The following is a 6,650-nucleotide window of genomic DNA, read 5'->3' as shown; positions in this document are numbered from 1 at the left end:
AAAATACCAATACAATACACAACACAGAAAATCCTCTCCATCTGAAATCAGCAACCCAGCCAGATCTCAAGCAGAAGTTCAAGTCATATATCATATGTTGGGGCCCCAAAATTAAACAACACAAAAAAACCAGCAGTTCAACCATAGCCCAAGGAGAAGTTCAAGTGCATCTATTGGGGAAAAACATACAACACATGGATACTAAAAACGATGCAATACATTGAAATTCACAAGCCAAATCATTCTTCACACCAAATACATTTGTCCATGATATCATAAGTAATAATGCTTCAGCTATAGATACACAAATCACTAAACCATTCTTACAACCAAATCTTTATGGAATCGTTCCAATCATTATCAAACCTAAAATCTTTACGATGCAACAATGTCTCTGTTGCAAAAAGAATTGTAACAAGACCTCTCTTGCAAAAAAATAAAACTACAACAAGATATTTGCTGTAAATTTTTTTACAACAAGACCTCTGTTGCAAAAAGAAAACTATAACAAGACCTTTGTTGCATAAAAAAATATGCGACTGGCGACTTGACCTATGTCGCAATTTTTCCGCAACAAGACCCATGTTGTAGAAATTTTCTGCAACACAACCTATGTTGCAATGATAGAAGGTGATGCATGGCCGCTCAATCCGTCAGATCCGAGGACTCGTGAGGCAGTGGATCTTTTAAAAAGATCCACTGACCGACGCGTAGCAGTGGCCTTTATTTTTAGATCTACTAAACCAAAAAGACAAAAATACCTTGCTGCGTTTTATTCTTTTTTATTTTATTTGGCGTTCGATCTATCGATCTACTACAATTTTATTCACGTATGTTTGCCTATCTTGGGGCACCGCTACCCGAAAGGGATTGACAACCCCTTTTACATGTCGGGTTGTGAGTATTTGTTATTTATGTGGAGGTGTTGTTTACATTGTGTTGCTTGGTTCTCCTACTGGTTCGATAACCTTGGTTTCATATCTGAGGGAAATACCTACCGCGGTTGTGCTGCATCATCCCTTCCTCTTTGGGGAAATACCGATGTAGCTTCAAGCCGCATCAAAAGGAATTTCTGGCACCATTACCGGAGAGGATCTTCAACATATACAAGGTTCCTAATCACAAATCTCATCTCCTCGAAATTTACATTATTTGCCATTTGCCACTCGTTTTCCTCTCCCCCACTTCATAAAAATTTGCCATTTTATCCGCCCTCTTTTTCGTTCGTCATTTTCTTGCCGGATTTGTTTTTTAGTGCAATCTTGCTGTGTAGTCATCATGACTCAAGAGCACACCAAATTGTGTGATTTCTCAAATACCAACAACAATGATTTTATTGGCACTCCGCTTGCTCCTCCCGCAACTAGTGCAGTGTCTTGTGATATTAATACTGTTTTGCTGAATCTTGTTATGGAAGAACAATTTTCCGGTACTCCTAATAAGGATTCCGCGTCCCATCTTAATACCTTCATGGAATCATGCGATATGCAAAAGAAAAAATATGTGGACAATGATGTTGTGAAGATGAAATTATTTCCATTTTCTTTGCGTGATTCTGCAAAAAATTGGTTCTTTTCCTTGCCACGCAATAGTATCGATTCTTGGAATAAATGCAAAGATGCTCTTATCACTAAGTATTATCCGCCCGCAAAAATTATTTCCCTTATAACCCAGATCATGAATTTTAAGCAACTTGAACATGAACATGTTGCGCAATCTTTGGAAAGGATGAAAATGATGCTAAGGAATTACCCAACTCATGGGTTAAATCTTTGGATGATCATACAAATTTTTTATGCGGGATTGAATTTTGTTTCTCGTAATCTTTTAGATTCCGCCACGGGTAATACTTTTATGGAAATTGCTTTGGGTGAAGCCACCAAATTACTTGATAATATTATGGCAAATTATTCACAATGCATACCGAAAGAGCTCCTACTAGTAAAAATAGTTAATTTGGTTGAAGAAATTTCTTCTCTGAGTGAAAAACTTGATGCTCTTATGAAAATGGTTGCTAGTAAATGTGCTCCTATTGATTTCAATCATATGCCTTTGTCTACTTTGATTGAGCAAAATAGTGATGCCATAGATGTGAATTTTATCTCTTGAAATAATTTTAATAACAATGCTTATAGAGGTAATTTTAATCCTAGGCCTTTTCCTAGTAATTCCTCTAATAATTATAGTAATTCCTATGGAAATGAATCTTATAATAATAGGAACACCTCCTATCTTCAGAATAATATTAAGGAATTTATCAACACGCAAAAGGTTTTCAACACTACCATAGAAGAAAAGTTGAATAAGATTGATGATTTGTCTAGAAGTGTTGATAGAATTTCTCATGATGTGGAATGTCTCAAGATGAAAAATTTTGTGCCTAAGGTTGAGGAATCAATTAAAGCTCTTTATGTTTCTATGTATGAAAGTAAGAAAAGAACCGCTATGCTTAGAGCTAAAAGAGAATTTTTAGAAAAAACATTTTCTAGTGATTACTTTCGCAAAAGTGATGAAGATCTTAAAATGATTGGTGTTTATTCTATTCATTCCTTTTTTAATAAAATTAAGATTGATGAAAAGGGGACTGGAGAAGAGTCAACTTTAGTTAGAAGGCGTCCCGCTAATTCGGAGGGTGAAAATCTTATTGAGAAAATTGGTAAAAGTGGGTTTGAAGAGGTCAAAACTTTAGCTAGTGATGTGCCCACTCTTTTGGATTACAAAGACTTTAATTATGATAGTTTCTCTTTGATTTATTGTATTTCTTTGTTGCAATCCATGATAAATTCACCCCATGCTTATTAAAAAAATAAAGCTTTTACTAAACATGTTGTTGATGCTGTGATGAAAGCTTTAGAAGAAAAGTTGGAATTAGAAGTTTAAATTCCTAGAAAATTGCATGATGAGTGGGAACCTACTATCAAATTGAAGATTAAAAATTATGAGTGTTTTGCTTTGTGCGACTTGGGTGCTAGTGTTTCTACAATTCCGAAAGCTTTATGTGATGTGCTTGGTCTTACCGATATTGAAGAATGTTCTTTAAGTTTGCACTTGACGGATTCTACTATTAAAACGCCTATGGGAAGAATTAACGATGTTCTTATTCTCGCAAATAGGAATTATGTGCCCATAGATTTTATTGTTCTTCATATTGATTGCAATCCGTGTTCTCCAATTATTCTTGGTAGACCATTTTTACGCGCTATCAATGTCGTGATTGATATGAAAGAAGGCAATATTAAGTTACAATTTCCTTTGAGGAAGGGTATGGAACACTTCCCTAGAACAATAATTAGGCCACCATATGAACAATCATGAGGGCATCTTATGGATCTTGAAACAAAGATGACAAAACTTAGATCCTTGCTTTATGCCTAGCTAAGGGCGTAAAACTATAGCGCTTGTTGGGAGGCAACCCAATGAATAGAATTTACTTTTGCTTATTGCTTTCTGTTCTTGAGTGTTTCCACAATTATGCTACTGTTATGATTGTGTTTTTTGTGTTTTAATTAGTGTTTGTTCCAAGTAAAGCCTTTAGGATCTTCTTAGGTGATAGTTGTTTGATCTTGTAGAAAAAACAGAAACTTTTGCACTCGCGAATATAATTTTCAGTTTTAACCAGAGAGCGATAAAATACTAATTCCTTTTGCAGTCGATTAATATACAAATTTCCTAGGTCGTCCTAATTTTTCAGAGTTTTTGTAGTTACAGAAGTATTCGTATTACCCAGATTTCTATAGACTAATCTGCTTTTGACAGATTCTGTTTTCTTTGTGTTGTGTGCTTGTTTTGATGGCTCTATGGTTTTCTTTGATGAGTTTTTGCCAAAGAAAAATTGGAATATAGTAGATATAATGCAAGAACAAAATATGAATTGCTTTACTACAGCACTTACAGTAGTGATTTGTTTTCTTATACTAACGGATCTCACGAAGGCTTTTGTTGAGTTTTGTGTGATTGAAGTTTTCAAGTTTTGGGTTATCTTATGATGGATGAAGGAATAAGGAGTAAGAAGAGCCTAATCTTGGGGATTCCCCGGCATCCCAAGCTATAAGCAACTAAGATTGAGGATGCCCTCGAGTGGCATCCCCTCTTTCTTCTAACGACCATCAGTATTTTACTCGAAGCTATATTTTTATTCGTCACATACTACGTGTTTTGCTTGGACCGTCTTGTATAATATGAGTCTTTGATTGTTTTATTTTGTGTTTTAAGTCTTGATTCCTTTCTGGACACACCTATTTAAGAGAGCCAAAATTATGTCATGACTTGTTAGAATTGGTCTCTATGCTTCACTTAAAATTTTATGAGCTATGGACTTGCTCTAGTGCTTCACTTATATCTTTTTAGCACGGTGTGCTCTAGTATTTTTGAAGAAATTCCCTTTTGCTTCACTTAGATTTATTTGAGTTAGTAAAATTTTCAAGAAATTCTCTCTTGCTTCACTTAGATTAATTTGAGAGAAAGAAATATTATGCTCATGATCTTCACTTATATTTGTTTGAGCTTCTCAAAATCAACACATGAAAATTAGTCCCAAAATGATAGATATCAAAGAAGGATATAATAAAAAAATTCATGAAGATAATTGGACAAAATAAACTTGATTCTTAGTAATAGTTTTGAGATATGATAATGTGATATGTGAGTCATCTTGATGAGTAATTATGCTTTTGGAAGAATATTGGTGTTAAGGTTTGTGATTCCCTATGCAAGCACGAAAGTCAATAATTATGCAATGAAACTATATCCTACTTGTGGTGCATTATTCGGTGTTAATTATGCTTAATGCTCGCTTATGAGATTATTTGTTTCTTGGTTGGTCGCTTCTCAATCTTTTGCCAGCCTTCATTTTGCACTAAGTATGATCACTACTTGTGCATCCAAAAACATTTAAACCAGTTTTGCCACATGAGTCCACTATATCTACCTATTTGCGGTATTCCTTTGCCATTCTAAGCAAATTTATATGTGCCATCTCTAATTTTCAAAATAAACTTCTCTTTTGTGTGTTCGTACCGCTCGCGGAGCGGTGAGGGGTGGCTAATTTTTTCCATGCTAGATGTGTTATTCTCACGACGAGTGTTTATTCACTTGGCATTGCACGAGAGTAAGGCAAAGGTATTAGGAATGCCCGATCCTGAAATGAAAAATGAATTTACTTTATGTTGTCAAATAATAAATTCCTTGGAAAGTGTTGGTATGGAAGGCACCCGTGGATACGGTTAGCCATGGAAAGTGAAAGTATGGTGGGAAAATGAATAAACTTTATTTTCTGTTTGGGAACCGCCTATGATATATCTAGCATGGAAAGTGTTGGGAACTCTAAGTCATTTTTGTTGGTGGGAAGGACACACCTCCCAAAATGTTTTTATCTCTAATTTGTTCGCTTTGAGCTCTGGCACCTCTACAAATCCCTACTTACCTCCGCGAATGGCCTTTATTTTACTTTATGCAATTTTTATTTTTGAATTTGAGTCTCCATATTCTCTTATAAAAGCACCAACTACGAGGCACTATGATCGTACTTGAGCATTAGGTGTAGTTAATATGTAAGTGTGTTTCATGAATGGATCAATGATTGAGCATGATGGGCTAGGGATAGCTTATTTTAGCATTGATATTTTGAAAGACATGGTTGCTTGTTGATATGCTTGAGTATTTAAGTTATCATGTCAAAACTAGACTATTGCTTTCAACAATATAAAAGTCCAAATGTCCATGCTATAAACAAAAGAATATGATATGACAGGTTAGGCAGCTTTCCACATCAAAAATTCTATTTTTATCACTTACCTACTCGAGGACGAGCAGGAGTTAAGCTTGGGGATGATGATACGTCTCCAATGTGTCTATAATTTTTTTATTGTTCCATGCTGTTATATTATCAATCTTGGATGTTTTGTAATCATTTTATATCATTTTTTGGTACTAACCTATTGACATAGTGCCAAGTGCCAGTTGTTGTTTTGTGCATGTTTTTTACATTGCAGGAAATCAATACCAAAGGGAGTCCAAATGCAACGAAACTCTACCGAGATTATTTTTGGACTAGAAGACACCCAATGGGCCAAGGCAGCGCCTGGGGGGTGCTCCAAGGGGAGCACAACCCACTAGGGCGCGCCAGGAGTCCCAGGCACGCCCTGGTGGCTTGTGCCCACCTGGGGTGCCCCCGGACCACCTCTTTGCTCTATAAATACCCCAATATTCCATAAACCCTAGGGGAGTCGACGAAAATCAATTCCATCCGCCACAGAGTCCAGAACCACCCGACCCAATCTAGACACCATCATGGAGGGGTTCACCACTTCCATTGGTGCCTCTCCGATGATGCGTGAGTAGTTCTTTGTAGACCTTCGGGTCTGTAGTTAGTAGCTAGATGGCTTCCTCTCTCTCGTTCGATTCTCAATACAATGGTCTCTTGGATATCCATATGATGTAACTCTTTTTGCGGTGTGTTTGTTCGGATCGGATGAACTTTGAGTTTCTGATCAGATCTATCTTTTTATATCCATGAAAGTTATTTGAGTTTCTTTGATCTCTTATATGCATGATTGCTTATAGCCTCGTATTTCTTCTCTGATATTTGGGTTTTGTTTGGCCAACTTTATCTATTTATCTTGCAATGGGAAGAGGTGCTTTGTAGTGGGTTC

The sequence above is a fragment of the Triticum urartu genome, chromosome 5A (genome assembly GCF_056163025.1).
Source record: "Triticum urartu cultivar PI428250 chromosome 5A, HENAU_Tu73, whole genome shotgun sequence".
NCBI classification, from domain to species: domain Eukaryota; kingdom Viridiplantae; phylum Streptophyta; class Magnoliopsida; order Poales; family Poaceae; genus Triticum; species Triticum urartu.
The sequence above is the reverse complement of the archived record's forward strand: the minus strand, read 5'-3'. Positions refer to the sequence as shown.